Raw genomic sequence first — 23,173 nt, 5'->3', positions numbered from 1 at the left:
TATGATTACATTTTTATCGCATCGTCAAATATATATATATATATATATATATATATATATATATATATATATATACATATCACAGAAAAGATTGACATGCTAAAAAAAAAGCCAAGAAAAAACTGAAACGTCGCGATAGCTGCTGTAGTGCAGAAAAACGATTGCGCTTGGTTGGCTCGGATAACGTGTACCCGCCATTCTGTTTCCGCCGATGAATCCTGTAACCTGACAGCACCCTCGGATTGTACGAGCCAGATATTACTGATGATAATTGAGGATACTAGGTTTCATGGACGTAATGATCATCCAATGACGACTGTTAGTGTATTATTCCATTCCGTGGACATATTGGCGTTTTGATTATCCGATTAAATTATAACACAATGGTATATACTTATGCGCGAATGTTGATCAAGAACGACGTTCGATTACAAAGAATCGAACACATATTGACATTAAAATTACGATAGTTTTGTCGTTTTTCCCATCTTTTCCGTAATCTTTTCTCCGCCAGCGATTTCCGACAAGCAGCGAACGTGTGACGTCTGTCAATACGTATCGTCAATACAATGCGCAATCATAGCTCCTGTTTCTGATCATGTGCTAGATCCAGGTTCAAGCCCGTTGAACAGTTTGTACAAAAGGGTGTGCACGCATACTCGTTCGCGTATACCTGTCCACGTACACGTCGGCAACCAGCAAAGATTAAAGCGATCTCTGACATCGATTGCACTCGCGATTAATGCCCTGTCTGCCTCGGCCTCGCCTTTTTGTTTATCCCCGCGAAAAGCACGATTCCGCATTATCGACGTGCACATCCCTTCGCCCTTTCCTCGATCCCCATTTCTCATTATTCCGCGAGTGGATGTTACTTTTTTTCGCGTCGCAGAGAGAATGTTTTTTACATACCAGCATTTCCGATAATTTATCAGACTTTCGTTTTCGCATCTTTTTAATGGTGACTTTGGTTTCCGATTCGCGCGCTGCGGCTTCATTCGATTTGTCAATTTTTCGCCGTATTGTATGCGGAAGATATTGTAAAATTACTCGCAATGTCGCAAAAACTTCAATAATAAATTATTGAACATAAAGAAATCCTAATTGAAAGCAAAGAGTTTGCTCGGTTCCCCGCAATCCACTGTAATTTTACCGCACTGTAATTGCGATGCATTCGGATGCGTCGAGAGATATGATACGTTAATTTATTGACTCACGTAGCGGAATGAAGCTTTCACTGTCAAATTACACAAACTCGTGGAATATCTCTCCTTTAATGCGAGAGTTGTATTTCAAACTCATTAAACTAAAAAATTTAATCTATTTATTCCAATTATTTTTTCTATTTTGATTCTTTTGAATGATTTGATATAATTTTAATATTAAACATTTAGAAGTAGCGAAATAATGATGCGAATAAGGAAAGCATGCAGATTCTCTGCGCAACATCCATCACAGATTTCTCCGTGACAATCCGTTATCAATCTTGCTAATGTCGCGGTCTCCCCCTTCTGATTATCATACCGTTGCCCCAACGTTGCATTGCAATGAAGCGAAATCGTGAATAACGCCCAGGTATTTATTCCTTTGGGAAGGGAAGCACGGGAAATCGCGATGCCTCATTTGCCTTCCACCTCACGTTCCATTCTTAAGTCGTTCACCACCTTTTGTTCTATTTCGGTATTGTCAAGAGCAGCCGATTAAAGGTGAAAAAAGGACGCGATTTATTTCCCCAAACAAGCGCCGTAAGCTAGACTAGGAGATAATTGGTCGGTATTCAGAACAACCCTTTTGCGTAAAGTTCGTACAGTCGATCTTTGTCGTTAAAAAAAAAATTTATCACAAATATATGTAATTTTATTCAATTTTAATTTTAATTTTAATAGAAAATATTTATAATAGAATAACGTAATATGATCCAAATAAGTATACGACTTTGTCTACGCTGCTAGACTAATGGAGATTAGGGAGCAGATTAGGGAGTAGCTCGTAATGCGAAACGACGAAAGTGACGTGGGTCTTTCTTCTCCTGTCTACAGCCCCATTCTAATTAAGCAGTATCATAAACACACCAAACACATTCATATTCGCGACATTCTCTTTTATGTTATCTCTCTCTCTCTCTCTCTCTCTCTCTCTCTCTCTCTCTCTCTCTCTCTCCATTTTCCTCCTCTCTTTCTACCTCTCTCTTCGTATTTTTATCATCTCCCAACTCAACTCATTCATGCATACCCGAAATGACTGGCACGTCCCAAGAGCTATTTTACAATTGGCCAGTGTCTATAATTGAAGTGAGGGATCGCATGGAATTGAATGGTGCTTTAAACAATCGTAAAATCGATTGAGCGGCGAGCACAGACTTACCTTATACAGATCAATGGCACGAGAAGGGAGACTTCTGGCGAATGGAGTATTCGGGACAATAGATTTAAGGTGTCCCAGGGAAACCCCCATGGATCTTATACACGCGCGACGTGGTGGTCAATTGCCGCGAGAAACTCGCGTTGCGTCGTCGTCAAGCAGGAAATCGTTCCTTTTTTCCCCCCACAGTTGAGCTCATCTATCCGAGTGTATTCTGAGGATTTAGCGAGGCTCGCCGAAGTGTTTGCCCCTGCCCGGCAGGAAGGGCAAATTTGCTCAAGGGAACTCGCTGATTATCCGACGAGAGGGTAAAAAGACGCTGAAAGGAGAGCCAAGACGCTTATAAATTGCTGATTAAGAGCGGGTGCTCTTACTAATCGAGAGTGCGTACAAGTCGCACGTAATCTTAAATTATGGTGCTGCAGGTATATCGTTTTTATGGTACAAAGTGAATGTATGAATGGTTATTTGTCTGTTTTCTCTATTTTAACAATTAGAAACAGAGAATTGTGTTAGGAGCTAAGTGAAATTAACAAGAACGTTGTATTATGTCAGTAGAATTACCAAAGTTTAAGATGAAGTTTCAACGTAAGAGTTTATTAACGCAGGAGAGTACTAATTGTACATGTCTTAATTGTATATATCTACTCACATCGGCCGGTGCATAGAAATTCTCCAGTGTGAGAAAATATTAATCCTCCCTAATTGGTTTTCACTTCAAAATTTTCTTAACTATTATTCGCGGGTTCAGTGTATTTTAATCTGTGCTTAAAATTTACATAATTGAACTTTTTTATTGTAAAGGTCAAAATCCGTGGAATAAGATTATGCAATTGAAAATTGTGTAAGGTTATGATAAATATTTATTATAAACAAATTTGCACTTCATAATTGACGAAAACAGTCAGATTCATTGATCCGTAAATATCGATTAAATGGATTAATTAACGATGTGGGTAATTAGGACTTTCCCAATTAACGCATTCGTTACTATCGTAATGGCTATCGAATAGCCACATATACTCGTGGCTATTCGCAGATTTATGTTTCAAATGTTTCACTTATATCTCTTTCTAAATTTTTTTGAAGTGAATCTCAAAGAATGAAATCTCACTCTGAAAGAGTGAATGTACTGCCATTCTTGTTTAAGAATTTCTTAAACAAGAATGACAATATTTTCACTCTTTTACAGTGAGATTTCATTCTAAAGAATTTAGAGAGTTGATCATGCCATCATGGTGCAAGTGAACTTTTTCCATCACGTGAGAAATAACGAAATTTTCACGGAAAAAGCAGGATACCTGCTAAACTCGTATGCATGTGGCGAGATATCTCGATTCTGCGTGATAGGTCTCCAATATCCAATATTACACGTCTACACAACTTTTTTCGTCTCCCATTTGACGAAATATCGACCTTCTGGCCTCGTCAGATGCTTAACGATTCGTACAAAAGCCTCTTCTCCTCGACGATCTTTTACCCTCGCTATGGTCACGATGTATCAGCGGCCGTCGTCCTTTTTGACTCTATAACTTCCTCGTCGAGGAAATCGATTTTCAACTCATGTTACAATTCCATTCAAACACCCACGATTCTCCCATTCGCAATTTTAGTCCACGGAAATTTGTATTAGCTTCGAACGAACGTTTGCGACTCGCCGTATATTCAAAACTTTGAGTTCCTATGAAAAGAATTAATGCTATGACAGCATTGTAAATTTAACTGCTTCGTTAATGCGATACATTTTAATGCGGTTATTTGATATTGAAGTTATTACTGAGGAGAGAAAGTTATTACTGAAACATCGTTGCCTGACACGATGTTTATTTTTGCTTGTCCATTCCTTTCGGAATTTTTACATAGAAATCGGGTGCGTCCAGGGATGCAAAACCACGCGTCTGCGACGTGACAAGTTTCCTCTTTTTGACGTAAACATGGCAGGAATCAGCACCGGTGGATATCCTCGTGGCGACGAGACGTGTGGACCGCTCGGATGGAAAATGCCGATGGGGACGACGTTTTGAATTTTGCTCTCCAGCGACAGTGACTGCTTTCAAAAACTTTCTCGGCAAAGTAATATAGCATTCTTTGTAGTAAAAGAAAATAGCGTGTCACATCAAGTGACTGCTGAAGAAATTGTTAATGTTAACATTTTTTGATATATTGATATAATTCGATATGCGTGTAATATTTTTGTTGTATTGTAATATTATAATTTGTTTATAAATTCAATTCAATTTAATGGAAACGACTAAAAAAGATATTATGCAGAAATAAAAATTTCTAAACAAATTATTTACAATTTTATATTAATTTGTTGAGAAGCTTAACAAAAAATAGTAATGATTTTTTTATGAAAGTTTTGCTGAATGCTGTTATATTATGGTACAAATGTTAACTTTTCAAAAGTGTCTACTATGTTGTAAATTACAATTTTACATGTATATTATGTTTCAAAGAATGATACATTGAGACAGCCATTTTGTCCAGTGTATTTTGTTTGAGACTCGGTTTAGCTGGAAATTATAGTGACCACTAAGTAAACATGTTGAGTACATTTAGGATCGTTCAACAGTCATAAAACAGTTGCGTTCTGCCAAACGCATCCATTACAACTTGTACGACCTACCCAGTTGGAACGCGTCACCATGCATTAATAGGACTAGTAATAATTCAACATGTATTTCGGATGAAGATTACTACCTCCGTGGCGATTTATGCTCGAATAGCCCTCACCTCACAGTCGCCGAGGGTTTCAATTATGAACTAATTACGTCGTACGTATACGTGTACGGAGCAATTACCGCATGCGCGGTGACACATGCCGGCCATGTTTCGTCCGCTTTCGATGTAACTCCGTTCTGTTGAATGCGTCGTTAGCCATGCAGGTTGTGCCGTGTACCATATGTGGCGCTAAACATGTTTGAGAGAGGAAGGGACGATTCGCTACACGACGCATTGTTCCTCTTATGATTTTTGAAAAATGATTTCTCAATCCACCGACGAATAGCCGGTGCATTCCTAGTGGTGCATCTCTTATCGTCATATCAAAAAGTCCCGCTGCCAGCAAAGCGACGCTCGAATGGTTGCGTTCAACAGAGAAACCTAATCTAATTCTTTAATATAATTGGTCCTCGATTTTAGATCTTTGCTAGATCTAAGTGTAGAAACCATTCATATTAAAGAATCACTGAGCGCTGAATTTTTCACTGATTAGTTTTCTCTGCTGAACGCAGCCATTGGTGGTCAACAGTGAGTACTCGCTGTTATTGATGTATTCTTTTAGATCTGGAAGAATACATCAATAGCAGCGAGTGCTCAGTCAATTGTTGAATCCGCTGAACGTAGCTTTTCTCTTATAATAACTTTCCGTTATACGGAATATCGCGTTCCAACGGAATCGCATCTCCCGTTTCCACGTCGATAACGAAGACGGTCGCGGTCGTGATTGCGGGTATCCGGGAGGGCGGAATTCTCACCTCCTCGATCCATTCTGGATCGAGAAGCACGCGTTTCCTGCAGTTGCAACTCGCATTCCCCGCTTGCCTTAATTAGCTTCCGTCAGATGGAAGGGCGGAGGGTAAGACATAGCCGTGTCGTAAAAGCTTTTAAAGCTTCCTAACCATCGAGGGTTGGATCGTTGAGAAATTATTCTCGAGTTCGTAGACGTCGCAAGCGTAAGCAAACAACCGCGAATGATTGTCATGCAAGAAAGAATGAAACGTATTTCAGCATTGAAATCGTTTAAGAGACCTTCCGTTTAAGAGATTTTCCAAAAGAGAGCTTATAGCGCCACTTGTGGAGATTACGACGGAATTCACGCTTTGCGTTTCAGAATCAAATGCGCCTTTGATGTTTGCCGTTTGTATTTAGCATTTTTGTATGCGACTTACTGTACGTGTGCTTTTTCATGAGTATAAGTAAAAAAAACTTGCCCTAAGTGACGTAGTTCATGCTACGTTTAAAACTTTAAATTGCTACCGCAATATAATTGTAACATAATTACTTATATATTACATTTAATTATATAAGTAATTTTAAATCACTCTCTTATTTCCCCTCTTCTTTGTAGTTTTTTTTAAAATTCAATTAAGTTAAAGTAAGTTGCCGTCTTAAATTTTTTTGTACTTATAAGTTGGAGAAAATATTTCATGACAGCAATTTGAAAAGTTCAGGATTAAACGAGGCTCGTTTGTCCAAGGCTCGTTTACCTTAAACTTTGTAGTAGTCTTCGTGTAGTCTAGTCTGACGCTTTGCACGCGTCTCGCCTTATCGACAGATACAGGACACCAGAACTAGGGTGGCACCCGAGGCGGAGAACGATGCGCATGGTTCGTTTTACCGATCTTGCTTTCCTCTTGACATTCGACGCCACCGTGCTTCGCACGTGTGTGACGTATATGTGAAAAGAAATCGCTCAAGTTTTAAAATTCTACAGATGAACATGATACGAAATCAATGCAGGCCTTCGAATATCTTAGAGAACAACGACCCTCTCGGCGAAGTCTGCTTACAGGGTCACGTCAATGTTCACAGGTGTGCATGCGTACGCATCTCGGATGTACGTATGCGTTGACTTCTCCAAGATGTATTTCGAATATGACGTCACACTCGGCTCGAATCCTACGTGATCGAAATTCAGATGAGCAAACCGGGCGCCGAGAACCTCGGGACGTTGCGGCCAACATAGCCCGACAGATACCTTGCTTTGCCATTTCAGGAACGGATATGACCCTCGGGGGTATATTCGAGTCGCATCCTCGTGAATTGCTGAAGGTGCATCAATGTTGTACGAATATCGCCAAACGCTGTGTGTCACATCGTTACTTTATAGAAAACCGATATCGTCACGTTCAAACAGTGTCATCAAAAATATAAAATCTTTTTATTTTTATTATCAATAAATATCTCTCGTCATTCCGTGAAATTATATCTGATTAATTATATAAAATGTATTACGCATTGCTTTTTAGATGATTCAATTAAATCTCTTCTAGCTTTTTCACTTTGTATTCATTTACGAGCCTTTGATGTTTGTTCGCTTATCGCAGATTCTTAATCTCGCTTGACCTTTACCTTCGTAGGATTGACGTAAGGTGCGTAGGCTCGTGCCGTGTAATGATAATTCATGGCAAACGTTATTCATACCAGAAGTTCGTCTGAGGTTATCGCGGTAGTTTGCCCTGGGGGCAGTCAGGGAAACGCACCCCTTGTGGACAGCTTTCTCTCTCTCTTTCTCCCTCCCTCCCTTTTCCGCGTAGAGCCGTCCCTGGCCATGCAAAGTGAGCTAGGGGTTGTTAGATTAAACTCCAACCCCTCGCGACGCCCCGGATGCCTCCGACGCCACGACGGTTTAAAAACAGACAGAAAGAGTATGACTCATCCTTCAGCGATGCTACGAATCACGCGCGAAACTGAACAATAGTCACATGGCACAGCTTTTGCATGATACGAATATTTTTTCGTGACATTGCAAATTAACAATGTTAGCAAAAATTGGATAAAATATTATAACGTTACATAATGGATTTTTCAAGAATTTTTAGTCAAAATGACAAATCTCGCAGCAAGCAAAATCGGGCGAATTGCAACTTGTGTGGCTAGGTCACTGACAAATTTTGGTGTATCAGAGAACAAAGAGACGTTCGCGTTGGATATCAAAGGGGTTTCAAGTGGGTCCACAGGGGTCGATTTATTCCACTGCTGGAAGTAAACTGTGCGAATACATTATTACGGAAGGGTTCCTGTCCAATCGACTCGACGATGTCGACACGCTGACAAACTACTTTCATGTCTTCATACGTGTGGCTATCGTGACGTGCGAAATGTGTCAACAGAGGGGTCTGTTATCTCGATCTTCATAGTCTTTTTATCGTAGAAGCGTTAAAGATGTATTTATATGTAGAATTTTTGTTTGTGACTTTCTAAATAAATCTTTTGCAGTAAAAATTGAGTTAGTCTTGAAAAAAGAGTGAACATTTTTCACTTTTAAACAAGACTGGCACATTTTTGGAATAAGATTTCATTCTTTCGGAGTGAGATTCACCCCTAAGGAATGAAATCTCACTCCTTTTTTTGGAATAAGACTTCATTCCTTAGTGACTTTCACTCCAAAAGAGCGAAATCTTACTTCAAAAGAATAAAATCTTCTCCTAAAGAGTGAAGAGCTGCCATTCTTGTTTAAGAATGAAAATATTTTCACTTTTTTTTCAAAATTGGCTCAAAATTTTCAGTCTTTTGGAGTGAGATTTCACTTCAAAAGATTTAGAGAGAGAGAGAGAATATTTTTACAGAGCTCGGTACAAATAACTGATACAATTTATTTAAAAGAAAAAATATAAAAATATAAATTCCAGAAACTTATTTACAATATAAAATTGTAGGAGTCGATAAAAACTGACACAACTCTTATTTAAAATAAAAAATATAAAATAGATTCTGAAAATTTATTTTAAATATTATATAAATAGAAATCAGAAGAAGTTAGTTAAAATAATAAGTATTGAATAAGGCTTTTATTTTTCTTATATTTAAAATATATATTTCAAATAACTTTATTTTAAATACAATCAATAATCCTGAATATTTATATATGTACCTATAATAACATTGAATTCAAACCAATAGAGTATTGTTCTTTTTTGCAATGTTAAACTATCGCAAATAAAACTGTCTCAACTCTACAAATTCCGTAGGTGTTTGACCTACTTCAAATTCTGAACTTTATCTGATGTTGGCGACTATAAAAAAGTAATGAATTCGCCACGACGATAATGAATATACCTACGACACTGATGTAAAATTTTTGGAATTAATTGGTGTTTTTCAAAGAACGCATTTTAAGTATTTCAAATCTCCCCAGCGTCGTGTCGATCTTATTCATTCCCATTGCCCCCTCGATTATTTCCATGGAAACGATTTCAACGAAGCCTTTCAACGAAGCATCAATCTCGTTCAAGCACAGTCCTAATATACTGCGCGGTTAATTATTCGCGTCGACAAAGGAGCGACCGCGAAAACTCGCAGCAAGATCGATAATCTCCGAATCTCACTTATTTCTCGATAATTACCCTTTCTTGACAACGAAGCAAAATGCGTCTGAGAAAAAAAAAGACGCTTATCTTTTTAATGTCCTAATTACGCGCCAATGAACTCTGATTAATTTCCAGATCGAAAGGGGATACTCTCCTTCCTCTCCTAATCTAATACTTCCTGTTTGAACGTGTTTGTTTTCGACCTTTGTACACAAGATGCATCAGTCGACTAATATTCTCTTTTGTAAGTTAAACTTGAGTAATGAAGAAATATATTAGATTCAGCAAATATGATTTAATAACTATTAAAGCGAGAGTTTCTTTTTTAATCTTGAAACATGATAATAGAATTTTCTTCCCTTTTGTGAAAGGTATTAGTGTATGAACGGATGCGATTTGTTCGATTATGTCTTGCGAGATTTTCTTCCTCGGTTTCCGTATCGATCTTATAACTAACTTTCCTTGAGCACCTAATCCCATTTTTGCGTGTATGAAGGGAAGAGATAAAAGTACTCATGAAAAGAAAGGAAAAACTTAGAGGAACAGAGTTTCGTGGACGAGCGCACTTTGTACCGTATCGTGCGAAGATCCACTTCGCGCACTCGTTTGAAAATTTTTCCAGGTACTTGCATCCAACTGCTCGTACGATCGGTTGATCGGGACATAACGGCCACAAAGTTTTTCTTAGATCGACCATTCGTCGTATTTTTTGCAAGATACCTTGGAAGATAAATCGTAGCTGGGAGATGAAGAGAGCCGTAGAAAAGTAATGGACGACATTTTTCTATTGCATCACAGTACTGCTTGGAACACGAAGATTCTCTTAGTGCTATGGATGTCATATAATACAATCGCGTGGCGAACGAAGCAAAAAGATGAAATGTGTCTGATAGGAACAGTGCCTGTCCTATTTCGCAAATAACTTTGTCGATGCTGAAGAAAGCTTGAAAGAAAAAATTAATACATATATGGCGATAAAAGATGATATTGCTTTTTAATTTATATAGGTATTCGAATTGCTTTTTTTTTTAGTAAAACGTCTAATGAAAAACTAATAACCTCTTGCATTTTTGTTTTCTATTGGTAGCAGTCGTTATTGAAGAAGTCGTTATTAAAATCAGAAAATGGTACAGATTGCGATTATTAATTATGAAATACTGATCGCATGATTTTAAAGAGGAATTTATGTTATTATAAAAAATTCGTTCCCTTTTACTCTGTGACGGTCACATATCTTCTTTGCGTGATAAAAGTCCCGTCTTCTTTTGAAAGAAGAAAATTGTATGAGGAAAGAAGTCTAATAAATAAGTCAAAATGTTCTACTGTCACGCGCGAAGAAAAATAGCCAAACGCAGCTCAATGGTCGTTCAAAAATAAGCACAACGATTGTTCACGAGCGAGAATAGAGGCAGTAGGAATAAAGCAGGAAGAGGATCAGCGTTGTCCAAAGGCTACCGGTCCTCTTGAACTGAATTCATTTTTTTCGGGGCAAGACTTTCATTCACGCAAAGGATTCGAACGAGCTCACGGAATATGAAAAAGAAAAAAAAAAGAAAGACGGGGGCAGAAGAGAAAGCGTTTCTTACGAGACCCTCGCACGCGTCACCCTCCCATTTACATTACAGCATCCAGCATACAGCATCAGTGCCTTTTCTTCGAATCCCCCTTCTTTCGCAGGCGTCCGTATCTCCCGTTCCACTGCCTTTTCGCGGGACTTTGTTCTCTTCGAGAAGCTGAAGATGGTATATCAAGAGAGCTTGCAATCTCATTTTGGTTAAGACAAAAATATCGATATCTCTTCGTAAGGAAGTTTTTGCGTCTTCTTACCTTCAATGATATAGAGTACTTCGTGCAAGGTTTTATGTACGTTTGTTCGATTTAAGATACGTGATTACAAGGCCATTGCGAATGTTTGTAGCTATCTTGAAGAAGCGGGGATTGTACGCCCCTCGTGTTCACATCACATGCATACACGACTTTTCTCACGCGCCTACGAACGTGCTGAGAAAGACTGGGCTTCTCATTTGAAGAATGAGCTCGAATCGTTGCTGACACTGCTGATGTTACATCACGCGCCCTTTAGTCACGTCCTCGCGAAAGTGTATTCCCTCATTAGGCCCGATTGCGATCCTGAAAGGAAAGCCAGGACTTGTACATCAAACTGTTCCGTGATTAAATGACTGCATTGCTGTTTGTTGGCAGTGCATTTGCTGCCTTTCTTGTAATCATACGTGAAGTTTAATCCTTTCCTGTCTGAGTTGGATTTTGAAGACATAGTCAATATTTTTGAAATCTGATAGATAAATCTGGAATCTGTAAAAAATAAGTAAAATTCGATTTTTATAATAGTAATATCTCATTAAAGTTTTTGTTAAAGTTTTTGCAAGTATGAAAGAATTTTTGTTAATTTTTGTACAATTCGAAGCAACATGAAAGTCTGTATTGAAGCTTAAAAACCCATATTGTTGACATAAGAGGCAAATTTCATGGTTGACGAAGGATTAATAATTCGTGATTTCTAATCGAAAATTATAATATCTCGGAACAGATCATGTAAGATTTGAGTGACGCATATACTTTTTTTTATTAAAGTGTATGACGCGCAAAATTGATAATTAAATTCCTTTGCTGAAGATGATGTAAGGGCACTAACTTACAATTAACTGTCTTAAGTATTATGGAAAGGACGGCCGATGAGCGGCACGAAATGAAATGGTCGGGATCGTTGTGAGGCAAAAGTTTTAATTACGTTGGACAGCGGGCAACTTGCTACTCAGAAGTCTGGCTACTATCTGAATGCAATTATGTGGCCTTTGAAACGCCTAGCGCCTAGTCTTCCCTTATCTTTATTCGATGTTGCCCGTTCAACTTGTCCCCACATTATATCACTTAATACGCCAGTCTTAAAAGACGCATTTCTACTTTCTAAAGTTTTACCTATAATATATCTTCTGTGATTTTAATTGAATGACTCCGTGACTTTTAATTAAATTTCCACAAATTGTATTAGCGTGCCGCATGAAAACCGAAGCTTTATAATTACTTGATAATGATGCTTGCATCCCGTAAATGTTTTGCTTTAATTTCAACTAAAGTTTTGATTTTTGTTTCATTTGGATGTATCAGCATTACGCAGCATTTAATGATATTAATAACAGCAATTAATATAATGCTACCTTGGCTTTTCTCTTTGAGCTGGACAATTCGTACGCCATTTTCATCGCTCGAATTCCCTCCTTATTTTTCCAATTCGCTCACTTAACAGAAATCCCTCCCGATCATCGTCGCGTGCCAGAGTTCGATAATAGAATTTGGCTGCCCTTTGCGGAACGCGCCGCGCCATGGACGGCAGATATGCAAATGATTGCCGTACAGCCTCTGAAGGGTGCATCGAGAGGGATGCCACGAGGAGGGTAACGGTCGTCGGGAATTCGCGAAATCGGGGAGACTCAATGGCAGTCCTCCCTGCACACCTGGGAGAAGTTTGTGGAGAGATCTATGACACACATGAATCGCAGAACGTTGGATTGCGTTTTGAAAATTTGATCGAATGAGGTACGAGGCTGATCATAGCTTTAATTCTCAGTTTACACCATTTTAGATATTTGGATTCTCTAATTATCTATTCTAGTATTATATTTTAATAAAATAGGACAACTTTCGCCCAAAGGAAGATGTTAAAAAGTTAATTTTCGAGATATTCTTCAAACGTCACAAGCTTTTTAATAGTTTTATTATATCCAGAAGGTAAAAATCTACAAAAAAAAATGCAGTTTTTTTTGCTTTTTTTTTACAGAAATTGGTTTTTTAATATTCTCCTTTTTAAATATCCCTCTCTTTAATATTTTCCTTGAATAATAAACAACACGCATATCAAAATTAGGACATAAAATGTTTCAAAAACGTCTTAAAGAGTTTTAAGATGTTTTATATCCTGATTTAAGATATGCGTAGTGTTTATACTGAAAAAAAAATTGGCTGAATATGGCATAGAATTTTTAATTGGTTGCAGCAGCCAATTAAAAATGCTACGTCGTATTTTACAATCTAATTTGCTGCAGCAGGCAATCTTTAAAAAAGTTGGATTAAAGTTATCCCAACTGAGTCAAAGTTACCTTATTTTACAGTAAAATCAAACAAATTTTTAACAATAATTTTCTTAAAAATTATAAAAGAAAATTATATATTATAAATATTTTAATAAATCGATTGAGAAAGATGTTTAAGATGCCAGGTACAGAATGCAAGCACTTATTTTTTCGTTCGATACGTCGATGTGCAAACATCAGAAATCAGATACTATCTGCGTAATGCCGTTAGAGTGCACTTCTTTAGCGTTCCGATTTCACGGTAGAGCAGCCTATATAAATATCCTGTCTCATATAGGAAAGCGATGGAGGACACTATGGGCACACGGGCGAACGGGTAGCTTCATTAGCGATCCGTCTATCTCGATGTGATGTCGAACCGAAGCGACTCCCTCGGTGCGCTGTATCGCGAATCGCGCGCTTCGCTGGGTCGGCTTGATTTCCTGTGTTTGGTCAAACAGACGACAATGACAGACTCGACTGGCCGCGGCCCCTGTATTATACATAGGAGGGAGGGAGTTACCAAGTTATTTCATTAAGCCGACCGTGCCTGGGCGATAATTATCGTCGAACGACGCCGCGAGATGTTTTTCCCAGATTCTCCGCCGACTGGCAAAATGTATCTTCCGCTGTGTGGTCATTAAAAGCGACATGGAGAAAATATGAGAGCGTTCTTTTGCTATGCACCACGCTTTGTAATAATTAAAATTGCTAAAACAATAATTGCGCGCGAATGTTGGAATATGTAAAGTTCCTTTTTCATTGTTAATTTTCGCGTGCCTTACATTTGAAATTATGTGTCACCAAATCATTATAATAATGATTATTGAATATATAGATTTTTTTTTAATGAAGAGAAATTAATTTAGATGAAGAGAAAAGTGAGGTAAGAATTAGGACAAATGAGATACATATTTCCTTAAATACATATCTTTGAGATTTTTATTACGATGATAGTGTTTTCAAAAACGAATTCAGAGAATTCCAATATTTGCACGCGTGGGATATGAAAAGATATTATGGTATTCAGAATCTCCCGACGAGATCCCGCGCCACTTCTATTTCGAATATCCCCTACGGATATCTGCTCCTTGTCTGAGGATCCACCTGAAGATCCGATACAGGAGATATTTACACGCAATTTAGGAATATTTGCCGCGGGAATATTTCCCTTCTATCGAGTTCCACGGATGATGGGGTGATTTCTCACGAGCCGTCGGATTTCCGCAAAATATTCTTCTCACCTTGCTGATCATTAATCACGATCACCTCTTTCATTTCACGATAACAGTGTGTGATGTTATTAATAAAAACCAACAAATTATTAAAATACAATTAGAGATAATTATGTGTCCAAGCACAAAAAAAATTTTTTTTTTAATATTTAAATATCTACATAAATTAAAATTAAAATTTGCGCCTTTACTTTTCACGCTAGATTTTAAGTAATTACAAAGCCGCCCTTTGCTTCCGTGCAAAGTTATGATAATGTCGCGATGAATAGCTCCATTTTAGACATTTCTTTCTACTGTTTTTTAATTATCTTATATCCTAGTTACGTGTCTGACGCAAGAAAAGTTACAGCTTAATCCAAGTTTCGGATAGAACGTTTTCGCACTCCACTCAGTCTGACACTTTAATTCCGCGAGATTGCCTCCTCACGCGACCGAGACACGACCTTATCGACTCTTCGTTTTCTCGAGGTCGATTAGAACGAAGACAAGAGACGACGTGCATTTTGGCGAATTGCTCGTGTTCGAAGACCGAGTGCCTATCTCCCGCTTTCCACCCGCTTCAGTCGTGCCCGACACAAGCTACAAACTAGCTACCACGACGGAGTCAAATCCAATCTCGTCCACGACGTAATTCGGTAAACCAGTTAGAGACCCAGGGTGGCTGCGTGTCCATTTCCATTCTCATCCGTTTTCGAAATTTTCGTGCTTGTCGAGCAGTTACGAGCGATGGAGATGAGAGCAAGTGTGTGTGAGAGAGAGAGAGAGAGAGAGAGAGAGAGAGAGAGAGAGAGAGAGAAAACGAGGAAGACAGACATTTGGTCCTTTTGGCGGTCCACCGTACGCAAGACGGGAAACAGCGAAACCCCTTTGCTAATTCTACGGCCAATTATGTCCCGCCGTTGCGTGGTTTTACTCCTGTCTGAATATGCTCTCAGAACCACTGCGTACCACCCCCTTAGGGTTATGGTCGAATTGTCGTTTAAATTGTTCCAGTGACGTCACGTTTCCTTTGAGACTCGCTCTTTTCCCTTACCTTTCAGGAATTCACTTTATCATCCCTATTTTATAATTTCTATATTTAATTTACATTAAAATAATTTAATTTAATTTAATTTAATTAAACATAAATACCGAAATATCTAGCAAAATGTACTGCATTAAATTTTTTCATAAATTAAATGGCTGTACTCGGTTTCTGTGTCTCTAGATTACTCGATATGAAAATACTTAAATAAGTAATAAGTTTTAATAATGTTTTATTATTTATAATGAGAGTTTGAGAAAGCTCTTGGTATAACAGCTACCAGAAGTTTAAATGAAGCCAAACGATAATGGGCCCTTCACGAGGATTCTTCTCAATGTCATTAGCGACTTCTTTTTTTCGTAGCTCTTTCGCTTCTCCCCTTAAATCCTTTAATCTTTAATCCGACGATCCTGCACGTGCTCCCGTGATTCCATTCGCTACCGGACAACGGTTAGAGACAGAGGTGGAGATCCATACACGTACATATATGTACGCGTATATATACGATATATACGTGTAGCCGCGCGGCCAGACAGTGGCTCGGCGATGGTTAGAGGGTGGTTTTAGGGGCTGAATGCACGAGGGGTTCCCAGTTCTCTGTTCCACGGATGCTCACAAACTGGCCGGAACTAAATACTGGAACAAAAGGCATGCCAACGGTGGCGAGAATTAAAAACCATCTAGAGAGGAGTGCGCCAAGTCGTAGTTGGTCATAAATTATTGTCCGCGAAAAAAATGCGAGTGAACACAATATCTTCTACTTCTCTCCTTTGTAACTTTGAATTCTCGTCACGGACAGAAAAGTAGAGAAATGTAGACCAAATACAGATAAGATCTATTTGCATGTTCATTACATTCTCAGGATACTAATGACAAAAATATTCTTCTAGAACGAAAGTGAAACGGACGGAAATAAAGTCCCTGTACATTTTCTTGTTTCTACTTGCATAAAATATTTTTAATGCTTGATTTTATGGAACATAAAATTAAGTCTCAAGGGGGATTTAAGGACAGTGAGTGGTCCTTGGCTAATTAGAGTGTAAAGCTTTCACGATTATAGCTTGAGAATGGGATTGCAGTATTCCAACAAGCCAATAAGGATAAATTTTTCTACCATACGCCATCCATTTCTTATTACAAAAGCATAAATAGAGTAAGCAGGCTATTATGCATTACCGATCTCCATTATGTCACACATTGTAAAACAAGGTTATTTGTTAATTTATTTCGATGTTACATTAGTATTATACAGGAGATTAAATTTATGCAGGTACTTTGTCGCTTAATTTCTCATTACTTCAATTACTATTTGCGTAGCACGGGCGTTTCGCTAACGAAACATTCATTTCCTAAAAGCTTTCTTGCGATGTTCGTTCTTGCAGGTGATAACGGTCTGACGTATGCCGAGTAATTATTTCACGAATTTGTTGATTTAATGACATAATTGCCATTAATATTATCATTATTACGTGCAGAGCTTTTATTCGTGAAATATTTACGTTATTTTTCTCCTTATTCAATAATGATCACATCATTTCGTGAAGACTTCGGAACTTGTAACATCGTGTTAACAATTTTTCTAAGGTCTTATTTTAACATTTTTATGGGCATTGATTCCGCGCACCCTCGGCTGTCGTCTGGAAGGAACGAGGCTGTGCGGCAGGTTTTATTTCTCGGCTTAGCAACGTTGTATCGCGCGTGGGAAGAGATCACAGCTTCGAATGGAGCGGTTTTATTCAAAGGACTGCCATTTTTCTCTTTCCTCACCGTTTCCTCCCTTCATCGAAATCGCGGACCGGTCGAATTTGCATGAAACATCTCGCGACATCGCGAGTGTTGCGTGCCACGACTGATAAGTGTGCGGCTTAAGACGGATCTTATTTAGGGCACAATTTTATTTACACGTTTGCGATACAAAAATCTCAAAAATGAAATACTAAGAAATCAAGGTATCTTAATTTTGTAAGAATATAAAACACTAACAGTTGGCTTATTCTCATCTAAATATAATATATATGAGGATTGCGTGGATTGCGTGCGTAATCCATGCGTGTTAATTATCAAAGCTAATTATTAATAATGCATGAGTATTTAATCGTAGACTTTCCATTGATAACAATATTACATTGCTGCTATTTAACAAATTGAATGAGCTTAGAAAATTGTCCCTCTTTCTTCCTTTAAGTTAAATAATTAAATTCTAATAATAAAATATAAAAACTTGAAAAAGCTGTTTATAAAAGAATACTAAACTATGTTACAATTATTAGGTATTGGAATTAATTCGTAGCGTTTTACAAGTGATGGGAAGTACTTTCATTAATGTATTTTTTAATGCTCATGTGAAATAAATAACATTCTTTCATTAAAAACGCTACGAATTAATTCCAACACCTAATATAATTAATATTCGTATGTTACAATTGATAATGGAGTAATTATTTTTAATGTTTATTTTTCACGCCAGAAAAATTCCACGTCAAATTTCAATTTTTTGACAAATATATCGGCAGTTTAAATTCTGAAAGACGAGCAGGTCGTGTTCATGAATCGTTGATGATGTGGTCTCTCGTTGAGACATGATCGCATTTCCTCCACGACGTTATTTGTACGCTGTAAAACTCGCGTGAGGAAAAATGGCGTGTATTTATTTAGGATACGTTTCGTCGAGAGTTTTGTTATAGGTGCTCGACTTCCCCCAGATGCTATTTCTCTTTCGCCTGTATTTCCTCCTGCACGCGGCTTTCGTCCGTCCGTTGATCTTTTTTTTCCTGCGGTTTTAGTCTACAACGTATTCCTGTTCTTTATCCTACTCGCCGGTTGTTACTCCATACCAACAACACCTCCAGCGTTCTTCTTTATTTCCATTAGGGTGCTCCAAGCCATTTGTTATGATCCTACGAATCCACGGCGGTAAGAGATGTACCCACCAAGAATAATCCCTCACTCACTTAAATTATTCCTTCGATGCCCTTTAACATAGACGCAAGCTCGAGACTTCTCATTCACTTTGCTCTGCGCCTTGATATTTTAAGCCACAGAGAGATCTCAATTTTCTAAATTATATATAAACTCACTTGTCTTAAAAGCGAACTTTTTCTAGCAAAAGTCGTCTTTTATTATTCTTCGCATTAGTCACGTGTTTATTCGACTTTCGTTCGCAATTGCATTACTTTCGGAAGCTAATGAGATTACGTGTTTAAAAATGAAGAAATCTTAGTTATTTATATTTTGTTTTACAGATACTACATTTTAAGAACTTGTATTTTAATTGTGGTTCGTTTGTATTGTCAAGTATCTGGTTAACCCAATTGCCCAAAGTAGACGAACGAATAAAAAAATCGAGAGATATTGACGTGATCGTAAAACTGGTGACTGTAGCGCGCTTTGACAGTTAAATTAAAAAACGCTCTTTCCCATCAAAAGCCGAAAGTCACCCCTGATGGATAGGGCTTAATAAACTTTCGAGGCATCAACGTATCACTCGCCAGGCACTCGATGGGATTTTATTGTTTCCTTCTATGCCTTTCCGTTTGGCTTGTCAACTCCTTCCTGTCGAATAAAAAATGTGTCTATTGACACTTCAAACGAAAAATTGTCTTTAACGACTTCGTTATTATCAATAACTTTGATCGTTCTGTCAAGAACACTAAATTATCTTTGGACTCGGATAACCAGACTATCACTGAGGCACGATTTTACAATTTTAAGTAAACGTTTCCAAGGATTTCACTAAAATGGCCTTGTCCGTTCAATCCGCTTTCCATCGAGTCCCCGTTGATCTCCAGTTTCAAGATCTCAGCCTATCAAAGTTAGAATCTTGAGACAATGGACTCGCCTTTTATTGAATTCTTTCCTCCCACTGCTTCGTGTAAGAGACGAGCTGTGTATGTAAATGTAACCTAGGGGACGTAATCCCACGGGAAGGAGAGCCAAGAGGGTTCTCGCCACCGAGAAATGCAGCGGGTGATATTCACCATTATTGGCGGTCGGCGTTCTTATCGTTGGTACACACGCCTTTTGATCACGAAAATAGGATAAAATTGACGAATTGATGAGCTTTTCGATAGTTCGTCTGATCACGCGATCTTAAATCTATTTCTCACCTAAATTTATTTCTCAATCGCGTTATGTTACGGACACTAATAGCATTTTGCCAGACTCATCTCGAAGTATCTATAGATTTATTTAATAACTTCATACTTATTAAAGCCATATATAATACGCACACTTGTATACCATACACGAAGGTTGACTCATACCTCTTCTCACCTGTTCTTTGGCCTTCGCACCTGCTGCAACATGGATATACGAAACCACAATATCGCCCCGCTGACGATCACCATGGGAGACCATGGCAGCGGTGTTCGAGGAAGGTGAAGGGTCGTCCTGTAATAGTCGTCCCTGTGGGACAGTCATGCGGCCTGTATGCCATACTACGAGGAGAGAGACGCTCCGTTGTACGACAATGTGTGCCACATGACGGTGTCCCATAAATAGTCGGCCGGACGCCGGAATTTCCATTATATCGCGTTCCCGTACGTAAGCGCCATAAACAATATCATCGAACTCCGCGCTGAAACGGGATCCCCCATTAGGTGTTCACGTTGCGATATTTATTACTGTGCGGCACCATTGTGATACGTCGAATTTACGAGGGCTTTTTTTCGCGAAAAATCCACTGAAGTGTTCAAGAGCCGAAAGGAAGTCGTTGAACGAATTGAATGGCAGAACTGAATGCACCGTTAAAATTGCTTCGCAATTTTTACGCGACTTGTCGAGATAAAGTTAATCAGTTGAATTGCAGCAATATGACAATTAATATTAATTTTAAAAAAATATTATTTTATCGAAGTGTCGTTCAGAACTTATGCATTGTGTTGACGTGCACAATCACGTTACAGCCAAGGTTGCAGGTTTATAGTGACAACTGTTCAGCTGTATTCAATTAACTGGTCTCTCAATCTGTTATCACAATGCACATTCATGTTGTATAAACAAGTAGCGGAGTAGCGTAGATGTTCTATAATATCTATCGACTTAGTTATTGTACAGCCATAACAGTAGTCTCGATTGATGTTCGAGCAAGTATTGCGATTTACAACTACTCTACAACTAATGTTCGCATGAGCGTTTAGATGATATCATAATGATGTTTACTACCAAAGTTAGCTGATACATTCGCGATATATCAAATAGATATAAGTCCTACTAGCGAGAACGGTAGTTGCAAAGTTTCGTTATCAATTCTTAATGTTCCGTATGAAACTGTGAACATAACAATGATAAAATAATAATAAATCACCCAACAATTTGTAACAAGTATCATTTTTTACACAGAAAGAACGATTTTACTGAAGTATCTAAAAATTTAGGTATAAATATAGATCTGAAAATAATTTTGTTAAATCATCAAACTAATGCATCTTGATGAGCAATGTTGCAAAAACATTTTGACATCTTAGCAATCACTTTAAACGTTAACATAATAAATTTTAACATACCAACAAAATTTATTTATTTTTGACTTATATTTAGCCACAATAAATTTTTAGAAACTTCAGCAAAATTATTTTTGCAGTGTAATGTTTCAAAAAATGGATTTACTAAAATTATTTTAATCCAGTTTTTGATACGAACTAACAGGTTTACAATTGCCTCATGAAATAAAGTTTCAAGGGTAATACGTGGCAGAAAGTTATTGGAGTTATATGTTGCTGCGACCGCAGGTGTTGATGGTCTCCGCAAGCAGCTTAGTCGCTCGCAGCTCGAATATTTCATGAACTCGAGCAAGTCCTTCGTCGCTGCGTCATATGATTCATTCAGGAAAGAGGGTTTCAAACTCGACAGGAGATGATTACCATTTTGAAAGTGATTAAACATCTGTCATGTATTCTACAACGTTTCCAACCAATAAAGTATATCCTATATTTTCTTTTTTTTTTATTAAAAAGCAAGTTAAGTCGTATATTGTACGTTACATCGCTTGCACGTAACAAAGTTCGCGGTTTTTTTAACAGCTCCTACATGATTCACGACCGAAGACTGTCGTCTTTGTTAACAAATACAACCAACCCCGGATCCTTTAAGATCGAAAGGGACGGACCATTCCCTCGAGACCAAATCATGGGGAACTTGTAATCCAGGCGGTAAGGCGAAATATTCTCTGAACACACTGGCACGTCGAGGGCGGAACCGCCGTAGACGGATATAACAACACACCTAAAGGACCCTACATCTCTCTAAATCTATAGAGATAATTACATATCCATTTTGCGTAATGAGGGATTAGGGATTCGTGACAATATTATGTCACTGGGTTTGTGTTAATCTGTTAATAAGCTATTATTTTGAAAAGTATTAAATAATAAAAGACACAAGCAAACAAAATTTAATGTTCGATCCAGAAGTTAAATTATGATATTCTTATGTATGCATTTTCACGCCCGTGTAACCGAATATTTAATATGTAATTGGATATCTAAATTTTATCACACCATAATTTTTCATTAATGAAAAACAGCTCAATTTTTTCAATATTTTTAAAGTCATCTATGGTTTGATTTTTAATATGCAAGCTGAGGTAAAAGAGAAAAAGTATGTTCAACGATAATATGCAAGCTGGTAGATAAAAAATACTGAAAAATCGAGCTATTTTTTGTAAAAAAGATTGTGATGTGATAAAATAATTTGGATATTCGGTTTCGGTTTCAAAGCATCAAAATAAATATAAGAATACCATGGTCTAATCTTTGGATAAAAAAATTTATTTGTGTAATAGTGTATTAATAATAAATATATTTTATATATGTGTACTAACAATAACTATTTTTTATATATTATATAATACATTATGTAACAAACATCAGATCAAAGTATATAAACTAAAACAGACATTCTCGTTAATGTTAATAGATGCTTAACGTGATAATTGTATTTCATGAGTCAGATAATGTCTGTTTTCGTAACTAGAACCCTAATCGTAAACTTCGCATCGGATTCGTGTATCCGCATGTATTTCGCACATTCGCATAATCCATAGTGCTGATTCAACATTGGCGGACTTAGCATGAGTGTGCAAACTCACCCTTGGCTGAATTAGCGTCACGTGTTGTATGTATATTGTTTCAACTGCATCATCATTGTAGCAACATTGCATCTACTATATGTACTATTTGATGTACATTCTATTCGATCAGCAGAAACTGAAAATACAGAGTATTTTAATCAACGTACTAATAGCAATTTTTAATTAAAGTACGCTAATATTATTTAATTCTACGTATTACATACATATTCCGATGGAAACTTTTTCTTTTTATTTTTTTATATTATATCTTTTAAAATAAATTCTGTATTCTACAAATAAGTTTACGTATTATTTCTTTTCAATTGTTTCTATTCAGTTGATTCTATTCAATTGTTGACTTGAAG

The 23,173-nt window shown here is 37.6% G+C and overlaps 1 protein-coding gene and 1 long non-coding RNA gene across 2 annotated transcripts in view; both read left to right on the top strand.

The window, feature by feature from the left end:
• The window catches only part of hwt (SH2 domain-containing adapter heavyweight), a 172,547-nt gene that overhangs the window by 97,392 nt on the left and 51,982 nt on the right, over positions 1–23,173 (top strand). The gene's annotated exons all lie outside the window — the stretch shown is intronic.
• LOC147906652 (uncharacterized) lies at positions 121–22,336 on the top strand. The gene is made up of 2 exons (XR_015548254.1): positions 121–21,657; positions 21,760–22,336. It is a non-coding gene; the product is annotated as an uncharacterized LOC147906652 (long non-coding RNA).

Source organism: Acromyrmex echinatior, chromosome 19 (assembly GCF_024713525.1).
Source record: "Acromyrmex echinatior isolate Ae372 chromosome 19, ASM2471352v2, whole genome shotgun sequence".
NCBI lineage: Eukaryota > Metazoa > Arthropoda > Insecta > Hymenoptera > Formicidae > Acromyrmex > Acromyrmex echinatior.
Note: the sequence above shows the minus strand (reverse complement) of the source record. Positions and strands in the feature narration are given on the sequence as shown.